The following is a 10,820-nucleotide window of genomic DNA, read 5'->3' on the forward strand; positions in this document are numbered from 1 at the left end:
TATCTTTGTCTTTCATTTTTAATGATTTTTACTGTACCTAATATTTTATCTAATTCTATCATCAGCATCCCAAACATAAGCCAGATGGTTCAGGCAAAGTCATTTCATAATGTTTGTTCCTTTATGTTGGCATTGTTTCTGTTATGTTTATTATAGCTTTATTATTTTTTATGATTTGACTGAGTCATTTTGTGCACTCTAGACTCATGTACAGAAGACAGTTGAGTCATTTGTGAACCATTCATACATACTTATTTAACAGAAATCTTTTAAACATTGAATATTGCAATTGCTCAAAGTATTACTGGAAATTGAAAAGAGATGAAACATTAATTGTTAGGAAATACAATAAATAATTTTGTCTTTTTATAAAATACAGATATCATATAACAGATACGTGATATTATATCTGAAGATATTTTCTGTGTACAATCTAATAATGCAGCATTTTTTCTAAAGGGAAAAGTTTAATTGCTTATCAAAGATAATTAACAACATAACAACAGACAACCAGATAAAATGCAAAGAGAAACATCCTCAGTGAAGAATCCTCCTTTAAGAATAACAAAAAATGGATATCAACAAATAGAAATAGATTTTTTAGCACATAAATATATGTATACTTGTGTTTGATGTCCAAACCATCACCTAAAACCTTCAGGCAGCTTCTCGGGGTTTCATGGTTCTATGGCGTTTTGGACATGTATAATGGGCCAAATTTGCTTATATTTAGAGCATCACCCTGGATATGCTCTTAAGTATGTTATGTATGTGACTTATTTTTATTACCAGCTGTTGAGCAGTTAATATTACTTACATCCCAGCCTGTTGCTGTTCCTATATTTCATTTTGTCGCCAGATTTGGTCTCCGATGCCATTTTATTATACTATGGATGGATTGAGTTGTGACAAGAAGGTATATAAATGTTAGTTAAATGTACTATCACTGTTGCTAGTTGTCTTGATAAAGGCGGGTTGTACCCTACTGAAATGTTAGACACACAATAAACTGTTTCATTTAATATTTTTCTGTGGTCAAGATCTGAGTGTGCCTCAATCAACATATCTTTGAATAAATGCTTTTCACTCTCAGTGCACCTAGGCTACATTTTGGTATGTATGCACTGACAACATCAATGGTCTATTGAAAAAAAATAAAGTTTTTTTACTCTTTGTGCCATGTTTTATGAGTGTTTGCATCACAATGTTTTGTATTGATTTCCGTGTGTGCACCGGTGATCTTCTGTTTGCAGGTACCACTTGTCCACATTGTTTATATAAATTTGGTAACGCCAAAAAAGGATGTAAGATTTACAACATCCAAAGCTTGCTGGACATCCATAACAGGCTTAAAATAGGTCACAAATAGGTAACAGTTTGTTATCCATTACTATGACCATAGTAATATATGAGGGAAGAGAATCCTTCTGTAGTGCTAACCACTTGAGGGGCTGCTGAAAACAAACCATGTCTCTCCTACCAGTTCAGAGGCTGCCAAGCCCAGATACCAGTTCCAGAGAACAAACACACAACAAACACAGGCTGCATCTAAGGATGGCTTTTTGAAGTTTTATTGCAGTACTTGAACAAAAGCGGGTGAGGGTGCAGAATGCTCCAAAACACATGCAAGTATTACAGGAGAGATTCTCAGGCAAAGTCCTTCAGCATCCTTAAGTATTGTTGAAGATAGAGGGGACAGCGAGCTAATCTGAGACTTCGTAAGAGTAGTCACAGTCCTTGTATCATTTTCTGCTGTCTAAACTTCAAAGCATAGGAACACACAGAAGCTCTAGGCAAAAGGTTCTACCCACAATATCTAGAGACCAGGGGTGGACTGACAACTCATGGGGCCCCCAGGCAATAGGGGATCATGGGGCCCCTGTGTCCTTGCCCAAATTCAAAAAAGCCTATGAAAAATGTACCAGGGGCATCTCATGGGGCCCCTACTGACCCTGGGCCCTCAATAGGGGATCATGGGGTCCCTGTGTCCTTGTCCAAACTCAAAAAAGCCTATGAAAAAGGTACCAGGGGCATCTCATGGGGCCCTCTACTGACCCCGGGCCCTCGGCAGTGACCGAGTTTCCAAATGGTCAGTCCGCCCCTGCTAGAGACAGCTCTCTAACCAGCTTTCCTGCAACACTCTTTAGTGAAAGCTGTCCTTCTCCAGCCCAACTTCCTATGGTAGTGTCCTCCAGCAAATTTTTTTGTAGACCCTCACCCAAGCACATGTTGAGGCCTAACAGCAACAGCTCTTCAGTAACACAGGCTGCCTCCCAGGGGCAGAAACCCTAAGAGAGCGAGTTCTGAACAGACCCTCCAAAACATTTATCTTCTCTCTGCCTCCTGATTTTGTACTACATTGCCTGGCTGTTACCAACCTAGGCCTGCTTCCTGGAATTTTCCCTGTCTGCTAATTTGGTCCCATGTTGTCCAACTGTTATTGACCTTGGCCTGCTCTCTGGTTCCTACTACTGCTTCCTGCCCTGGTACCAAGCTATTCCTGTGTCCTGTTCAGAGGTCTGTAGTTTCCGCCTATCTACAGTGCAGATTCTGTCAGCCAGCTACCACCTCACAGGTGCCACCATGTGCCCTCACAATCTCTGTTTCCACATTCAGGAGTGTTGGGCAGGAGGTACAATAGAAGCCCCACAATTCAAGTCACCATCAGGTATACGATTTTAGGATTGTACTATAGTAGAGTATTAGGGGAAACAGAATCAGCATGAGCAGAAGTTACATTTAAAGCCTTATACTAAGAGAGGACCAACACATCAATTATGAGTTTATTACAGATATGCACATTAGAACTGAGAATAAGATGGTATTGATGGTCATAAGAACCAAACAGAGCAGTGCCAGAAGTATAGCTGATTTATATGTACCCATTCATACAGGGCAGAGAAGGTCCTCATGGCTCGTTATTAGCTTAGGAGTAGAGTTCTACCATTTATAGGCAAAGCATACACAGCCTGCCTTATATGCTGAAATTAAGTGAAGGAAATGAAAAAAAAAGGAACTTCTGAACAAATACATTCTTTGATACAATTCTAAAATATTATTTAAAAAATTCTAAAATAATAAATGTTTTTCAGGTAAAAACGTGCATTTATTACGTTTTTTTCTTAGGAGCCTGCAGAGCATTGCACCCACAATCAGTACAATGTCAGGCTCTTGTATGCTCTTCATTCAAGTTTTGTGCAAGTATCTACATACAGGTTTTCAATTGCAAAGCTGGAAGAAGAAGGAATGGACTATGAGGGCGCTCATTAGAGCCCTTGAAGTCCATTGAGAACTATACGTCATCTGCTGCAGTGGAAGATGGGACTTTAGTTTATTCACTCACAGATTGCTGTGACTGAATGATGCTACTGTGCTGTGCATGTATCTGGAGAAAACCGGTTCAGTCTGGAATATATAGCTTTAGGGCTTATCAAATCACCTGTCACCAAATAAAATGGTTAGCTTACAGTCCTGATTACAAGTTGTGTTTGCTTTGCTGCGCTTTAAAAATTATACCCCAATGTCACTTTAGTGGTGCTTCAAATCGTCTTCAAAGCCTTCATGAAAGTCTATTACAAAAGCTTGCTTACAGCACCTGCAGTTTTTGAGAGGCTTTTATTCAGCTTTGGCTTCGCTTTGTTTTGGAGGTATTGCAGGTATGTAATGAAACACACACAGGGCATCTGCCACTTCGAAGCACCATCGGAGCATCATAGAAGCATCAAATCATTACTGAATCATCAAAAACACATTAAAAAAGCATGCTGAAGCGGTAGGTGCTTTAATGTGTGTTAAAGTCGAAGCAAGTGTAAATGAGCCCTTAGACAAGCGGTTATTTAATAATTTCACTAGGATCTTGACATGTCCATTCTTTAATTAGATGGAGTTGTAATGTGTACATAGTTCCTCAACTTGACTACAGTATGTTTGGGAATTAGGACAATAAGGACCTGTGTTAGCAGATTTTAATTGGGGAAATACAGTGCGCCTTTGACATCAGTGTGAGATGCATCTGAGATCACTGAGAATTCACTGGAGGTGCCACAGACGTGCAATTGATCTGCTTCATCTGCTTTTCCTATTCTGAAGCAAAAAAAGCAGGTCTAGCACTGGCCCTAAGAGCGTTTCAGATAGATTGTGATATCATGCTGTTCCCTTACTCTCCCCCTAGTACCTGTCAGAAAGATCATATGCATGACCCTTGCCCAAAGATCTGAGAGTGCACAAAATGTAATCCATGGCCCAATATACAGGTACATAGTAATGTACATACACAGCGTTAATGAGCATGCATATGTGACACTGGCTTGCCAAACTCTCTATTTAAAGTGCAGCTTATGGAGGAGAAGATGCTGATGTTTTATCAGCTCCTGTGACCAGACCTGTATCCTGCTAACCTGTGTTTGGCCCAGCTTGCCTCCTGACTGCTACCGGTATATTAAGATCCTCTGTTGCTGAGTTTGACTTCATCCTTTGCTTGCTGTTTTGGTACCTTTTCTACTCATCTAATATTGACTCTGGGCCTGCTCATGCCTTCTGATTTGGTACATCTGCAACCCAGTTGTTGCTTGTAGGCAGGTGCAGTCTTGTTTCTCCACTGCAGGTGGTGCTTGGCCGAAGCGGTATCACAGCCCAGAGAGGAAGTCAGGAGAAACCTGGTTTCTCTATGGTTTCCTCGTTCCTGGAGGCAATGTCCTGGTTGGCTAAGCTGCATCCAGATGACCTCTGGCAGCCATCTTGGGTCAGCAGAGTCTTTATAAGTCCCTGCCCCCAGGTTTTGGCACACATTTGCAAAGTGGCTAGTATTGGGAAAGAGTGCCCATTTGTCAGGAAAAGTGATAGCGGTAGAGAAAGGTTACAGAGTAGGGACAGGCTAGGGACTCGCAATCCTGCACAGAAGTCTTCCCTTTGGGACTGGGCCAGTCAGGCTGCTCTCCAAGACAAATGCTGTCAGTGCATCTTTACCTGCTGCATCTCTGCCTTGAACTGAACTGTGAATGTTACCCTATGTGGTGCTCTCCTGATCTGGTTGTTGTAAATTGCATACTTTGCAATACAAGTTCTTAGTTCAGCTGCAACTGGACTCTGTGTATTTACTGCCGTTTCACCATGCTGCACCTACCCACACTTGGTAGCAGTTGTCAGGATATGTCCCTTGCAGCAGGTGCAGAAGGAGGATTGGACTCCAGCATGCCTCCACTAGGACTAGCCTTAGCCCCAATACCAAAGTTTAGTGGCTCAAGCATCCCCTTGGCAGAGTGGGAGGAGAGGCTTGTGGCGGAGCTGGCTACTAACATTTTAGAAGATGATGTCTGCAAAATGGTGATGGCGCTTTTGAAGGAGGAGCGGGCCACTGTAGAGCAGATTGTGTCACATTTGGAGGGCCTATTGGGGAAAAGATACCACTTTTGGATCTGAGATGAAGATTCTTTGTCAGGAAAAAGCAGGAGGATGAGGCTACATGGTGGCTGTGCATAACCTCTGGAGGCACCTGGAAAAGCTGGATGTGTGCGGCTGTGCTGACATCACTGACTCTGACCACATACTGAGCGGCCAGTTCATAGCTGGCATTAAGGCTGGTCCAGTCTGGAGAGTCCTGCAAGAGAGAGTTAAAGCATACCCTACCACCTCCTTCCACGATGCTGTGGTAGAAGCAGTTTTGCAGGAACAAGAGGCAGATACAATATAGCAGTGACAAAGAAATATGTACCTGTGTCCCTAAAAGAGGAGGCCTGGCATCTCTGTCAGGGGTGAAAAATGCACTTACAAAGCTAGCTCAGATTGTGGCCTCCTTAAAACAGGAGATAACCTCCTCTAAAAAGGAAAGACTCTCTCCAACATCATAGGGACAAGAACCTGGTGTGCAAGGACCCCAAGAAGGCCCGGAAAGGCTGGCGGTGAGGCCGTTGGGGTCTGGAAAAGGCTACAGGGGGCCACTGTTATGGTCGAACCCCTCAAGGATTCTGTGACACCAGGGGAGTGGCTGGTTGGCTGTACCTTGTCCAAGGTCCTCCGGGGAAGAGTCCTAGTGCAACTCATCAACCTGGGCAGAACACCAATCTCACTGGCCAGGCACGCCACCCTCGTCACCGTATCTCTGAGGGGTAGAAGCAGTATGTGCTCCTCTACAGGCAGTTATGGTGTCCCTGGACAAGGCCCAATACAAGTCACTACTAAAACAGCAGGACTTTCATTTCAAAGACTTTTCCCTACCACCAGAGAGACTGCTCCATCAGCTGCTGGAAAAACACACACTAGTAACTGGCACCAGTCCAGAGGATTGCAGGTTCACTGAAGCCATTGACTACCCAATCCACAAAGAGGATACACTGCCACATTCCCTCAGCACTGTGGCAAGAGGGCAAGGACTTGCTGTTAGGGATCCGGGTGTGACCAGAAATGTGTGGACTGACACAGGGAAGTAGCAGGCTTCAGGAACACAGGCATAGTCAGGGCTGGAGAGGTGGAATGGTCAGGCGGGCCGTAAGGTACTGTCAGGCACCGCCCGGCAGGATCTCTAGTGACCCACAGAACAGGATTCCCCAGGGCACGGAGTCTAAGCCCCAGTCTGCCTTTTCACCAGAGCCCCTGATGGTGGGGATGGACTTGGCGCAGGTCTGAGACCAGGTCGCGGCCCCTGAGTGCACCTAACTGTGGTAGAGGGGTCCGCCGAGGGTATGTACCTGGGGAAAGCCTGATGTGAAGGGGCTGGCAGGTTTGGACAGTAGTGACTGGATCCGTGTGGGATGGATGGATGGTCTGGGTAGCATCAGGCGTAGGCAGGCAGGCCAGGTCAGCAACGTGCAGGCAGCGAGGTACCGAAGGAGCAGGCAGAGAATAGTCAGGGTCACAAGCCGGGTTCAGGAACTCACGGGCAGCGCGGTACAGAGAATTAGGCAGAGAATGGTCAGGGTCACAGCAGGGTCAGCAACTAGGCAGATAAGCAGGAACACAGGACACCAGGTACAGGGGCTCATGGGAAACATACACCAAGGCCCTGATCACAGGCCTGGTCCTGCTTAAATACACCTCCTGCAATCAGCTTCAGGTGATGGCCTGATTGCAGGAGTGAGATTCTGGCTGCTGAGAGCACCCGCTGGCCAGCCTTAGTACTGCAGTCCACAAGGCAGGTGAGTCCCACCACTATTGGCAAGTCCATTCCTGACACTTGCTCAGCAATATGGTACATAGTGCAGTGATCTGAGAAAGCTGCAAACCTTGGGCCACACTTGTTGTCCTGGTGTAAAAGAATGATGACATTCTACGGTCCTGTGTCGATTATTGTAAATGCAAGGCATGCACCCATATTGATACCTACCCACTGTCTCAGGTAGAAAAATCCTTATTAGTCCTTACACAAGCCAAGATTTTCTCCACCCTGGATCTGGCTAGCGACTACTGGCAAGTCCTGGTTTGGGACCAAGACTGGGGAAAGACCGCCTTCATCACACTTGGGACTGTTTGAGTTTAATTGTATGCCCTTCTGCCTAGCAAATGCCCCCAGCACCTTCCAGTGCTTAATGGAAAGATGTCTTGGAGACTTCAGTTTTAAGACTGTGTTAGTTACCTCAGAGATATCTTCATTTTCTCCAAGACATTCAAAGACTATGTAAAATGCTCCCAATTGGCACAATATAGACTAAAGTTCAAAACCAGCAAATGATATACTGTATGATGAGATGAAAAATACAGTACTTGGGGCATGTTTTCAAAGCCAAAGGAATGTCTCTAGACCCAGCCAAAATAAAAGCTGTCCAAAACTGGCACTTTCCAAAATGTATCACTGAACTGCACTCCTTCTTAGGACCAGTGGGGTACTACTGGCCGACGTTCACCCAAATAGCTGCCTCACTTACCCACTTGCTGTTCCGGCACAGCACCCAGAAGAGGAGCAGACCCTCATCTTCTATCCAGGCCTTGTGGCATGGCCCCCAGAAATAGGCCTTTGACATGCTAAAACAGAAACTGACCTCTGCGCTGTTGCTGGCCTATGTGGACTATACCTTCCAGGTATATATGGATGGGAGCCTACAGGGTCCTGGGGCCATCCTGGCCCAAGTGCGGGATGACCAGGAGAAAGTAATAGCATTTCAGCCCCCCGAAAAAGAACCCTCACAACTCCAGCTCTTTTAAGCTTGATTTACTGTGGTCCTGGTCTGGGCTATCACCAAAAAAGTTGCAGAATATCTCATGGGGGCCGAGATCAAAGTCTTCATTGACAATAACCCCCTAGCCTATCTGGAGAACGCAAAGTTGAGGGCACTGTAACAGAGGTGGGTTGCCTATCTGGTGTGGTTTAGGTTCAAGATCTAATACCAGCCAGGAAAGCTTACCGGTATGCCAACACCCTGTCCCAGTTCCCAATGGAGTGCCCAGGGAAGGATGTTGACTCTAACCGGGAAGACATAGCGGTAACTTCTGTTCTGCCCATACCAACAGCCTCCACTGGGAAGAAGGACCCTGGTCCATACTTTGAGGGAGGAATAGGTGCTGATTCAGAAAAAGGACCCAGACCTAATGCAGGTGCAGCGCTACCTCTCTGCAAACGCAAACCTACCTCCTGGGAGTGCCAAAAGTTGTTTCCTATTGCTCGGACAATCCTGCGGCAATGGGATCAGCTGGAATTGTGGGACAAGATATTTTCCCATCAGGCATACATCCCTACCGAACAGTTGGATATCCTGTAAGTCATGGTCCCCCAGTCGCTTATCCTGCAAATCTATCAGGAGCTCAGAGCTGCGGGTGGCGATTTCAGAGCAGATCGGACTAAGTCACTGGTTCAGAGGTATTTCTTCTGCCTCTCACCTGCTGAATTGGGTACACAAAGCCTGCCAGGAGTGTAAAAGTTGTACCATACACAAGGCTACTCCTGAGAAGACAACATCCTTGACCATCACCACCACTGAACTTTTCGAACTGCTCACCATGGACCTCTGATGATCTCCAGATACGCCTGCCCAGGCAAAGATTCTGCTATAGATGGTGAGGAGAGGTTAGGGCAGTTATGGCGAGGTTAAAGGCTATGTTTGCCCATGCCAAGCAAAAACTATATAAAAAAAAGCTCTTTCTTTTCTAGTTAAATTTAATCAAATTCATGGGGATGTACTCGTACATCTTTCCCCTCCTGTGTCTCATGAGCACCCTCTAGGGCATGCAGCAGTGTGCACTGTGATCTGCTGTGTCTGAAGGAAACAGCAGATCACAGACATCCCAAAAATCAAAGTGAAAAAATTATGCAGCAGCCTTGTCCATTTTGCTGAAATTTCATTGCAGCAATTCAAAATGGTACTCAGTAGTTTGTATGGCCCCCATGCGCTTGTATGCATGCCTGACAACATCGGGGCATGCTCCTAATGAGATGACGGATGGTGTCCTGGGGTATTTCCTCCCAGATTTGGACCAGGGCATCACTGAGCTCCTCAACAGTCTGAGGTGCAACCTTGCTGCGTCAGAGGGTTGAAACATGATATCCCAGATGTGTTCTATTGGAATTATGTCAGTTGAGTGTGGGGGCCATTCAATGGTATCAATTCCTTCATCCTCCAGGAATTGCCTGCATACTCTCGTCACATGAGGCCAGGCATTGTCGTGCACCTGGAGGATCTGACAATGAACCCACTGCACCAGCGTAGGATCTGACAATGGGTCCAAGGATTTCATCCCGATATCTAATGGCAGTCAGGTTACCATTTTCTAACAAAAAATAGCAGTGTGACAGATGCAGTACTGCTCAAACAAAAGTGGTTACTTGAAAATCCAAGCGGAGTAATATTATCATTCAAAAAACTTTATTCGATCACATGGATCATATAGAGGTTAGACATAGATATGGTAAACAGGTAATAATAAAATCACTTAAAAACATTTGGCGTCTCCAAATAAAGTAGTTGTTCCGCAATTGAGGATCCACATAAGGCAATAGAGTTCCTAACTACTAGATCAAAGAATTTTCATATTTTCCATAGAAAATCAGCATAGGGAGATCATTCTTCAAGAACCATTATGGTAATAATCTCAGTAAGTGGAATGACTTCCTGAAATGGAAAAACCAAAAAAGAGAGATCATAGTAGGTGGAACTAAGATAGGGTAAATATACTGGGCAAATAGGTCAGCCCAGCAGACACATAGCTGGTGTATATTTAAATCATTACCTTCTCAAAAGCTTGACCATCATTGAAGGATGGATATATGGCCTTCCTGGGTAACCACCCCAGATGAAAGTGTATCCACATTAATAGATGATTCTAAAGAGGTGTATAAATGTGAAACATCAATGACAAAAAGCATATACCTGAATAAAAATAAATACAGGTAAAAAACTAAATATTACCATATAGAAGATCAAGAGGACTTAATCTGCTTGAAGTACGATCAGGTCTTGATGAAAAAAGTGAATGCAGGGGTGGGAAGCCAGGTGGTGAATATATACAGTCCAGACTGATATAGCTCAGTCTAAATATACTGTGAAATATATACCCAAAGCTGGGTTTCCAAAAATTGCTCAAATGATGAGGAAGTAATGTAATCCTAATGGACATGTGAGACTGTTTTCACATGCCACAGCACATATATAACATATTGAATACGTATTACTCCAATGGGAGTTCAAAAAATTCCCCCAATTCTGAGGTAAAAATAAGCACAGGTTTTTCAGAGGTGTAAAGATATACCTCATATACAAATTAGGGCTCAAGCCTCAATATACTACACGGCTAATAACTTGCCACCGGTCTAGCCTGTAGAGGTCTGTGCATCCCTCCATGGATATGCCTCCCCAGACGATCACTGACCCACCACTAAAATGGCCATGCTGAACAAT

At 44.5% G+C, this 10,820-nt stretch overlaps 1 long non-coding RNA gene across 1 annotated transcript; it reads right to left on the bottom strand.

The window, feature by feature from the left end:
• Positions 1-9,821: 9,821 nt before the first annotated feature.
• LOC149450891 (uncharacterized) lies at positions 9,822-10,411 on the bottom strand. The gene is made up of 3 exons (XR_016315190.1): positions 10,332-10,411; positions 10,153-10,245; positions 9,822-10,034 (listed from the first exon to the last, which is right to left on the bottom strand). It is a non-coding gene; the product is annotated as an uncharacterized LOC149450891 (long non-coding RNA).
• Positions 10,412-10,820: the final 409 nt, after the last annotated feature.

Source organism: Staurois parvus, unplaced genomic scaffold, assembly GCF_062004578.1.
Source record: "Staurois parvus isolate SC_StPar_1 unplaced genomic scaffold, SC_StPar_1.0 ptg000561l, whole genome shotgun sequence".
Taxonomy (NCBI): Eukaryota; Metazoa; Chordata; class Amphibia; order Anura; family Ranidae; genus Staurois; species Staurois parvus.